General features: G+C 36.1%; 1 long non-coding RNA gene across 1 annotated transcript in view; it reads right to left on the bottom strand.

Annotated features, from left to right (window-relative positions):
- Nucleotides 1-1,396: 1,396 nt before the first annotated feature.
- LOC141922296 (uncharacterized) overlaps nt 1,397-11,065 on the bottom strand; it is a 102,152-nt gene continuing 92,483 nt past the window's right edge. The window contains exon 4 of the long non-coding RNA XR_012622944.1: nt 1,397-2,085. This is a non-coding gene — a long non-coding RNA (uncharacterized LOC141922296). The remainder of the gene's footprint in view (nt 2,086-11,065) is intronic.

Below are 11,065 nucleotides of genomic sequence, written 5' to 3'. Positions count from 1 at the left end.
CAGATATTGTTTTGACAGAAAAATGTGCAAAGCAGACACTTAAATTTAGTGGAACTGACAATTTCCTTTCAAACAGTTTGTTTTTGTGGAAAAGCACATAGGTACTGCTGCTTGCAACATCCCTGCTAAGCTCCTGGTTGGAAAAGGGGAGTCTCAGACTGCGTTTCTAGTGGTAGTAAATGATAATTTTCCATGAAGAATTAACTCACAAAGGAAATGAAGCCTGGCTCATCTTCCTGTGAGGGTAGAGGTGAAGCTACTAACATAGAGTTTTTCTTGTCTGCTTAGTTCAATGGAAATACCACTAAAATTGAGAGTCATAACTCAGCACTATGTTATGTAAGTTCTCTGCCTTCATTAGGGAATCTATACAGTGTTGGTGAAAGTGAATACGGACTTAGCAATACTATATAATGAAATTGTATTTCAGAAATGACTGACTTTTGCACTTTTAATTCAGTGTTCCTGAAAGAGAATGAAATTTCTAAGTGTGTTGCAGAATTTTCAAAAGACAAAATTAGGCACTTTTCAAATACAGAGGAGGGAAACTTTAAAACAAAGCAGCTGAGTCATGTTTTATACATTTGCCCAACAAGTATTTAAATGGCAGTTTCTTTACTCTTTCTTACGATTTAATATTAAATTATTTGTTTTCCAATAGGAGTGTGAAAGTGCCATAAACACAAATAATTCCATATTAGTTATATATAACAGAAGTTATGATATAGCACTCACAAAGGATTTGAGAGGTTAGGGAAATTGACCTAATATATTTTCCTTCTTTGATTGTAAAGATCTCATTCTCTAATGTCATGAAGCTCAGCTCTGATATGAGGTGCTTTTGAACCACTTTTTGAATCAGTCTACCTCTGTTGAAATCTGACTGAATTTTTTTTCTTTTTACTTTTTTCCCCCTTGTTCTTTATTCTCCTCTTCTTCCTCTTTCTCTTCTTGCTTCCTGGTGGGGGTTGGGAAGAGGGACAAGACAATGTAGTTAGTTAGTTTACTGTAGCCATAATAATGTGAGAGCTCAATTAAATTTAATTAAACAGGTTTAATGACCAAAATGTTAATGCTGTACCAGTTTATTATTAAGTTCAAGCCTTAATGTGATTACTTTTACTAATTAATTCAAGGCTGCTACAAGCCTTCAGTCTGCTTGAATATGCAGTCGATGGGGCAAATTATCTTGATTATAAGTCTCCTTGAAAATAAAAAATATCTACTAATATTTGTGGACCTGGCGCTGAGTTTCAATAGTGTACTTGAATCAGGATATGACTCATTCCCACAAAAAGAGTTTGAATGATCCAGCAAGGAGGAGGAAAGCATTGTGTAAGTCCTGGCTGCATGGCATGCTCTTTATGGTGTGTGTATGTGTAATGAGAGAAATTCAATTATTCGGCGATGTAGTCAGTTTACCATTCTACAGAGTCCAAAACAAAGAACTCAAAATTATAAGAAAGGAGTAATAAATCCCAAAGCAACATTCACTCTCAAATAATTATTGTTCTCATTAACTCTTATTGAGTTCTGCAAATGGTATTAACATGCTGATATGCTAATGCTGTGAATATATTCCATTAGCAGGATATACCTGCTAAGAAAATTAACACATTCTTGCTTCTAGGTAGACCATTGTAATTTCTGTTACTTTCCTGTTAAATTCTTAAAAAAAAAAAAAGGGAAAAAAAAAAAAGAGAAAAAAAAAAAAAGAAAACAAAAAAGAAAAGAAAAAGGTGCAATTAAATATTTATTAATTATTTAATATATAAATGATTTGTAAGGAATTATTTGAAAAGGCCCACACTTTTTTTATAACACTGTGGGTGTCTTGTTTCTATTTTACTTGCCTGGTTCAAGTAAAAGTCAGGCTGCATTTCTTGGTTTTGGAGACATTTGGAAATCAGAGTTCTGTATTTGCTGAGAGAGTCCCAAGAGGTGTAGAGGTAACGCGTGAGAGACATGTTCAGAGTGCTCTATCACACTCCTTGCAGCATTTTCACATGGGATGTCCAAGGACCAGAGGAGAAGGGCTGATCCAGGAAGATATAGGCCAGGAGAGGTATCGCAGCATTTGCAGTCCTAGAGGATAGATCACCTTATAATCAGAAACAGACAAAAAGCTCCCTTTGATGGCTATAGATTGGGTTTGATTCTGGTTGTCCAGCTTCTATGTGGTTCTGGCTCATCAATGACAGTTAAGTAAACTCACACTTCTGACAGTGTTATTTATGTTCTAGCACCATGATTTTTCTTTTACTATTACATCTGTTAAGTTTTTTATTATAGGTGCACATCATAGAGGGTAGGTAGCAACTAATTCGAACAACTTTTCTATGCGTTGTGTATATGCTGGTTCTCTACTGATTTATTTGAAAACTCAGAATTAAAGCACAGACTTGTAGTCTGCAGTTAAACATCATTTTTTAATATTTGTATTAGTTTAGACTGCATTAATGTCTGATGCTATCAAAAGCCTAAATCCTTCACAAGAAGAAAACAATTAGATAGTAATGGCTATTATGCCAGTTTGTTTTTAGCTAAGCACTTAAGTGTTCGGAATATTATCTAATATTAAACTAGATTTAGGAGCCTTTTCTTGATCACCAAATATGCCTTTGAAATACTCTTAAAAGCTAGAAAATATATACTTTAGTGTTACCAAGACATCCCTCTCCACCCCCAGTCATTTGAGGTCTTAAATGGACTACAGGTTTCCTCTTGTCTGCTGTGCAGAGTTGAGTATAATCTTCTGATGTAGTAGACCTACAAAATTGAGTTAGAAATCTTCCAAGAACAGGCTGGAAGCTTTTTATATATCTGAAGGTTTTCTGTTTCTGATCAGATAAAGAAAGTTAATGCGGCAACAACCCCTGAGGTAAAATAATACCGCTTTGACTTCCAAAGCTATACTTTAAACTGTAGCGTTTAGATTTAAAAGATTCTGGTCTTATGGTGTTTCTGTAGTCCTAACCCAAACCAGAAAGTCATGCATTTGCTCTTACATGTAAACTAACAAATTGCTTGAGACAGGAAAATTATTCAACCCATATTATACATGCAGAAAAATTTATAATTCAAGTAGATCTTGTTCTGGGCAAGATTTCAACCAGTTATTTACCAGATTACATTTGACTTGTTCACAATATAAGTGGACTGAAAAAAAGGTATGTCCACATTCCTGACATATTTTCTTGGGCTTGCAGGATCTGTCAGAGAGCACTTTTTGCTGCTGATTTTTCTGGCAGGCAGAATTTAACTGTTATTAACCTTGGGTAACAGAACTTTGAATCACCTTGGTCTCTTGTTTGAAATGATATATCTTACTTTTTTCTCTGTCTTGGTATTGCTATGTCAGAATTGCTTTACTGAGAGCACTACATTATTTGTAAATAACCCAGCAAATATGATTTGGCATGCTGAAGTTTCTACTGGTTTCCTCTCTCTTCCCTGTTTTCTGTAACTGATAGACAAAATGAATCAACTAGTTACTACGTGGATTTTTTTCTAAATTCTCTGAAGATTTATGCATAACTTGAGTAGAATTTGCCAACATTTTTCAAGTTTCAGTTATCTACAATAATATTCAAGTAAGATGTACATTGTACTGTGAGGTTAGAGAATACTTTCAGAAAGATAGGAAAAAGAGGAAAAGGTGCTTTTTCTCTTGAATTTTTATTTGCAGCACCAAAGCGAGTGCCAACACATCCTCTTTCAGCTATTCCAATTCAGATCCAAATGCTTAGGACAGCGAGTGAATCCAAACTCTTCCAAGGGCTATGAATTTTAGTGCAAATGTGAATTATATGTAATGGAGTTGGCTCCAAGGGAGCTGTAAAAAATCTCTCTTATGAGACAATGCCAGTGCTGATCTGTCTTTGACTATAACTTCAATAACAGACTACAGTCTACTAGCTTCAATCAAATAGTGATCTTATATCTCGGAAAGCAAGAGCATATTGTCAGCTTGAGGCAAGAGGTTTTAGCTGTTCACTTGCCATTAGGAGGAGATATATAACTAAACCAAAAGCACCTCGAGTTTGAATATACTTCTGAAAATAATCTCAGAATATTGAAAATATGTCACTTTTTTCAGATGCCTTTCTCTGATCAGTTGATATTTCCATTTGTAATGTCACACATGGAAGGGAGAAGTTGACTGTGCCATTTGTAAAGAAACAGATAGATTACAAATGTTCAGCTTTCATATTTCTTTAGATAAATGCACAGAATATAAAAATGTCTTTGGCAGATAAAAGTAAGAGCTGGTGCATGAAATTTTAAACCAAATGTGACCTATGAGATCATCTGTTTGATTATCTGCTTGATACCGTCCAGAAAAACTCATGCAGTAATTTGGACTTTTGAAACAGTTTTGCAATAAAGATAGAAAGTGGTCTTACAAACAATGGATTTGACTGCATCTAGCTAACTGCACATGCCACATGCTAAAGTTCATAGAGTTTAAGAGCAAAAGGGACCCGTGAGGCTGTGTGGGTCAATTTGAGTTTGTTCAGGTAGCCAGTTATGTTTTTCATGCAGCTACCTTGAGTGTCTAAAATGTATTGGTATTTTGCTAAAGATTGTCTTCCAGAAAGGTATCAGATCTTGATCTGAATTTGTCATTTTTGTCATCGCTTCCTCTGGTAATTTGTTTCAGTGGTTGATCCTCTCTCAATAAAAGCCTGTGCATAATTTCCAGTAGGGTACTGGGATGCAGGTAGGAATGGGAATGACTCAGACTTTTGGTTTGAAGCTTCTCCCTTCTGTTGAATGTAATTCAAGGTTCATTAGGCCAAAGAAGAGCAATGTCTACAATCTGCTGGGTAACCATGGTCTGTAACCGTTGAGGCTTGGGATAAAAGGACTTCTATTCCTGTTCTAACATCTGAGTGATTTTTTGGTTTTGTCCCATGCTGTGTAATAATAGGTAGCAAGTGTCAGAGGATGAACTGGAATTGAGGAGCCTCCACATTAAAGTTTAATTTAGTCTGCATAGTCCTATTCAGTCTTGCTCTCACTCAAGTCTCCTAACTTGATTATATTTTTTTATATATATGTATAAAATATACGTATAATAGATACACACAAATGCATGTGCACACATATATATTTATATATGTTTTTAAGAAAGGGTTGAGAGGTTTCAGGAAGAGGAGGTGACTGCATCTTGTCCAGCCTCCTGAGAAATGTATTCATTGAGAAATATTCATTGGGGAAGCCACAATTCCTCTAGCACCTGAAAAATTTTAACATCAAAACCAAAGATGTCTAGGGATTTTACAGGCTTAGATGATCAGTGATAGGGGAATCTGAGAAACAGTTTTAGAATTAGGGCACCACAGTGGGCATTAGGTTGGATTTATGCAACTGTCTCCTTAATGTAGCTGTAGGCTCTTTCTGAATAAAGTTATATAGCTATGGGTGGGGAATTTAAGTGCAAAATTCTTGTGATTGTTAGTAATAAAAGAGAGGAAGGAATAAGGCATGTTTCAGGGCATACCTACGAGCTAAGAGGCTTTGAAAGAACTCTGAGACCTATTTAGAATTATCTACTGTCACAATTTATATCTGCAGACTGGATTATTACATGTATATATGTAGTGAGATTTCTTTATATGCATTTGTGTGTAGTTGTCTGATATGAACACACAAATTTTTGCTGGATGCATGAGCAGGTACAGAAACAATTCCAAGCCAGTACCAGGAAATTGTTTTTCTTAAAAATTGACCCCCACATATTTCAATTTTAATGCAGTGAGGACCTAATTCAAACTTATGTCTGTCAATGGGAAGATTCTCACTGGCTTAAATGGGCTTTTAATGAGACTCCCAAATGCCTGGGGAAAAAGTGCTTTAATTTGGTAAAGAAATTTCATCATCAAGGACTCACTTAACCACAGGAATTTTATCTTCACTCAGACTCATTACATTGTTCTGTCATTAATAATCACAGTGCAAAGTAATTGAATTTGTGATGGTATTACATGGGTCTGTGTTAGTGCAAAACGTTGAGTGTAAGACTTTTTCTCTTGGTTTGATCTGGAACCCATCACAAGACACAGTGAGCAGTTTTATTGTGCTATTTGTCAGAGAGTGATGAATTGCTCTTAACAGGTGAACTGTGCCATACTGAAAATGAATGTGGGGAGGAGCAAGTGCACATCTCAGATTACATGCTCTGTTATGTAAATTACAGGTGGTAGGTGGCAAGAGTCCTACAAAATGGATGGGTTGGCTAAAATCATGCTAGTACTTTTTAATGCATACCAGAAAGAATCATGTGTAAAACTGGAAGCTCTATGTTTCCAGGTATGCTTGTGATATGTGCTTTCTCTTAAAGAAATAAATCTGATTGAAAATATCTGAATTTAAAGGATTACCTCCTACCTTCAGTTTGGTGGAGAGGAGGAGGAAATATATTGTTTTCTTGCCTAGTTTTTTATTCTCATTAGCAAACTGGAAAGTTTTCTTCCATGTATAAGCAATCTGAATCAATTTCACACTAAACAGGCTTTACAGATCCAAGCAATGTTCTAAAACTGTGTATATTAAATACCTATATATATGTGTGTGTGTACCTGAATGTATTTATTATTGAATTGGTGACCTTTTAAAAAGCAGAATCTTTCAAAACGTTCTGAAGATGTTCTGAAAAGACTATGCAAGGTTTTATGTAGGTAGAATAATAGTAGTCTCTTTAAGAGCCATCTACTTTGTCTCTTTTACTACTATTTCTTCTACCACTACTGTATTTACTTTTATTTACTTAAAAGCTGACTTACTGGATAGCTTCATGTGATGTGCATCTCACTATTTTGTGGGCCTCAAGAGGGTTTGGCAGCTCAGAGGTCTTATTTCAACTTGTTTCAGTTGAGCACTTGTAATACGAGACATTCAATCTTAAATAGTAGATAGCAACAGTGAGTAGCTGCCGACTCAATTAAAGAAATAATGAAAGCTCTGTGAAATAAGAGATCAAAAGTTTCTTAAAATGAAAAAAGGTTAGTACATGGTTAGTGAAACTAGCAGCTTATTCTAGCTGCTTGGATATATAAACCCCCTGAGTTTTATAATTTGTATTTATATTTTTCCAGACGAGTAATTAAATTTCTGAGGCTTTATGCATAAAGCTAATAAAATTATCACACAGCATATTTGAAGGCCTTTCAAGCTATCCATTATTATGCTGAGTAAGATTATGCCACAGTAAACAGCCACTGTTGACGACCTCTGGTTGTCCAGCAGCTATGAATATGACTGTATTCAGATTGGAGGCAGACCTGAGGAAGTGGCAGCATCTGCACGTGAAAGACATTGCCTTTACATTCTGTGCAAAGTGTAACTCATATAACTTTCATTAGGAACACTCTTCACCATCAAGCTTGCAATATTGTTCAAATGCAGTAGTAAACCCGTGCAGCGATTAGTCAGCTAAATTCTGCTGTTGTTTTACTGTTGTAAATTGAAATAATTTCAGCATAAAACATGTGAGTATTCTTGATTTATGATGAATGAAGTATATAATGGAGGAAAATGATATTTCCCTTAGATAAATTCAGTAAGCAAATATAATGGTAAAAGTAATTCAGCTATTTCGGTACTGATTAATCCACACATACAGGAAAATAAGCATTATAGCTTGCAGATTGTTCTCTGGCTTCATTCAGAGAGTCAAGCAGTCAATAAACAGAGTTGTCTAATTTGGATTCTGTACAAAGTATCAGAGGCAACACCAAATGATTTGTTCAGTTGGAGCAGAGAACATTGGATGCAAATGTTGGTCTTTTCCTACTTTTCTGTCTTTCCGTTATGTTGCTATATGTCTCACTGTAAATGAAACAAATATTACTGAAAACATTTGGTGACTTCTTCCTTCAGAATCTTCTACAAAAGTGAAATTGAGTGCCAGAAGAAAAGGTGGGCAATGTTATTTTCCTCCTGAAATTATTTCTATCTGGGGAATATCTGTGAAGAAACTTTTATGTGTCTCCATGCAGAATTTAATCATTTTGACTGAAAAAATGTAATAGTAAATATGAAGTGGTAGAATATGTCATTTCTTTCAAGCAATTATGATACAGCCCACAAAGTAATAACAGTATTTTGAACTTTTGCAAAACTTACTTTCCTGGGTTCTCAGTCAGGGAAATGTACACAATGAAAATGGATCTCTATAGGTCTCAGTGCCAGAACAGGAGGGGGCCGTCTAGATTATGCCTTGAGAACGATGGACGCTGACTCAGTTCAATTTAATTTTATAATGGAAGAAACCTAACCAGAGTAGAAAAGCAGGCATCTAGCTGGGAAGCTGAGAGTTGAAGTTTTACATGGGGAGAGGATAGCTCAAAATAATGACCTTTCTGCTTGTAGGTCATGGTGCAGTTCTTGATCACTGGGTGGCTTGCTGCTTTTTGACAGTCTGTCATTAGGGGTTCTTGCAGTCCTGGTTGAAATAGCTCTATTATAGATGATCTTTGGCCTGTCAATGACTTCTGTTTTATGATAAAGTAGGCTAATGAAAATTTTTTTTTAAAAAAAGGAAAAATAAATAAGAACTTCTGTGATAGCTGAGATACTCTTGTATATAACTGGGAGGGAGTAAAATTCAGCTTTTACTGAAAACAACGGTGGCATTAATGTAAAATCTTATTGATAAATTTAAAGATCCAGAAATCTTGATAGGGTTTCATATTCTAACTTGAAAATACACAGCATAGCAACACCTGTTACAAATGGTGAAGAAATAATATTCAGGAGTTCTTCCGCCCAAGAAGCATGTCCTAATTCAAGATCTTGGTGTGCAGTTATTAATAAACTTCATCCTTATATTTGGATGAAAAAATGTGTATGTTAACCTTGGTTCAGAATTTAAAAAATGAGTGCTGAGAAGAAAAGAGGAAAGAAACTGTTGGTCTGTGGATAGCAAGTAGTGCTGGCATATTGTGGAGGTGATAATATTCTTAGCAGACTGTACTTACCTTCGGTTTTCTCAGTAAACTCTGATACATTTGTATTACCAGGTAAATCCCGCTTAGGATTGCAGCTGCTTTAAAAAAATACCCTTTTTCAGTAATCGCCTGCCAGCTGGGATGGAATTTGATCCTTTTCTTATATCTGGAGACCTTACTTCCTGTTTGTTTTTTTAGAACTCAGTTGTAGTTCTTGTGAGTTTATGTAGATAAGGCATGAGTTTGTCACACAAGCGTGAATGAAGGAATCTTCATGGACTCCACCATTTTGTCTCCTCTTACTGGGCATCAGCACCGTTGACAGAGACCCCTCATCTTTTCCCTCCACTCAGAAATGTTCCCTGTTTGTATCACCTCAACAAGAGGGGGCCGAGAGCACTTGGGATGCTTGGGCAGAGTTGTAGCTGCTTTGAAGTGCACCTTTTTGACTGAGGTAACTTCTCAAGCATCTTTAAAAAATGTGACAAAGTAGCCTGAGGAAATGGTAGTACTTAGGGCAGCAAATTTCTGCTTTTGTTAATAGAGAAAGAAAATACTACTGGTTTTACCTGGTTTTACAGATATTTCCTTTTTTTTTTTTTTTTTTTGAGGATCCTACTTTAATGCCTCAGAAAGGGCAGAAACAGTTTTTTGGGCTCAAACCACAGCCCATGGTGATTCTCCTTCTGCTTCTCAGGAACAAACAGAGAGAAAGGTGGAAGAAACTGCTTTTGCCCACAGTCAGTTCCCTGTCAGCAGTGTGCAGGGGATCCTGCAGGCAGGGGAACACCTTTGACTCCCCGTGAAGGCAATGGCAACAACATTTGCACTGTGTCTCTGTGAAATCAGGAAGGGTAAGAGTTAGAGATGCAGCACTAATATAAGGAATTGTAGGGTAGGTAAGTTAAGCTTGTCTGGAGGGAAAGAAATTAGCATAAAAAAAGAAGCTATATACTTCAGCTGTTTTGGGGGTACATTTTGTCAGTGCTCAACCAAAAAATTTGAGTGAAGGTCAGGTTTAAGCAGTAGAGACATCTGAAAGAAGCAGCAGAATTTGAGATGCTAAAAAACAATGAGGAGGAAAAAAGCTAGTCCAGCCATTGCAAGATTGTGTTGCATTATTAATGTAGAGACTCCATGTTGCCTACTCTGAGTATCATGTGCCAAATTGAAACAGTTGTGTAAGTATAGCCAGCTGCTGTGCTGGCCAGCAGTTTGTTGGATGACTCTGCTTAAGTTTCATTAGCTTATACTAAGGAGGAAAAAGGGAGGGATTTATATGATATGTATGCTAGCGTGTCTTAATGTGCAAAGATTAATCCAGTTGGCAGGGCCATGATGGTACAGTGGAACAGTTGTTTTCTTCTATTTTAAATGTTTTTAGAAGTGCACAGGTGGGTTTATCTAAGGAAAATAAATCTCTATGTTTTCTTTGATTTTGTTTGGATGGCTATGAGATTGAGACTTTGATGACAAACTCCTAGTTTTAGCTTTTGCTCTCTGTCCAAATTGTTCAAATGTGGGGTCTTTTTTTTTTTTTTCTTCTTTTTTCCCAGGTTTTCCAAATGTTACAAAAAAAAAAAATAATCTGTTTCTGTTAGAAAAACCCATTGAAAGGGTGACCACTTCTCTTAGAATTGGCTAACCTTTTCCATAGTGCTGCAGCAAACACATGATGAGAGATTGTGTCTTTTGTTTCAAAAGTGCCTCATTCACTATGACAGAAGATAAACAACTAAAACTTGCAGAAGAAGGAGTACAGCATTATTGCTGATTCACAACAGCTAGGGCAGCAGTGAGAGCCAAGGAATTTTTGCTAAAGCCAGTAAAGAAACAATTTGCCAAGTGATGTTGGCTCATTTTGTGTTCAGGCTGCTGAGCACAGGTGCCTCTGGAAAGGTGCACGGTGCCCTTTATTTGACCTTCTCTTGATGTTAGAGAAATCTGCTTGCTTTTCCTTTATCTTTAAACTGCTGCTTGCAGTGAAAAATCTAGAAAAAAATTTAGGAAGTGAATTAAAAAAAACCAAAAAACAAAGAAAAGCTGAACAGAACCTAATTTCATTTCTTCATCTCTTTGGTTTATTTTGAGCTCCTAAAAAAACCTCCTTC

This window comes from Strix aluco, chromosome 4 (assembly GCF_031877795.1).
Source record: "Strix aluco isolate bStrAlu1 chromosome 4, bStrAlu1.hap1, whole genome shotgun sequence".
Classification (NCBI taxonomy): domain Eukaryota; kingdom Metazoa; phylum Chordata; class Aves; order Strigiformes; family Strigidae; genus Strix; species Strix aluco.
This window is presented reverse-complemented; position numbering and strand designations above follow the sequence as displayed.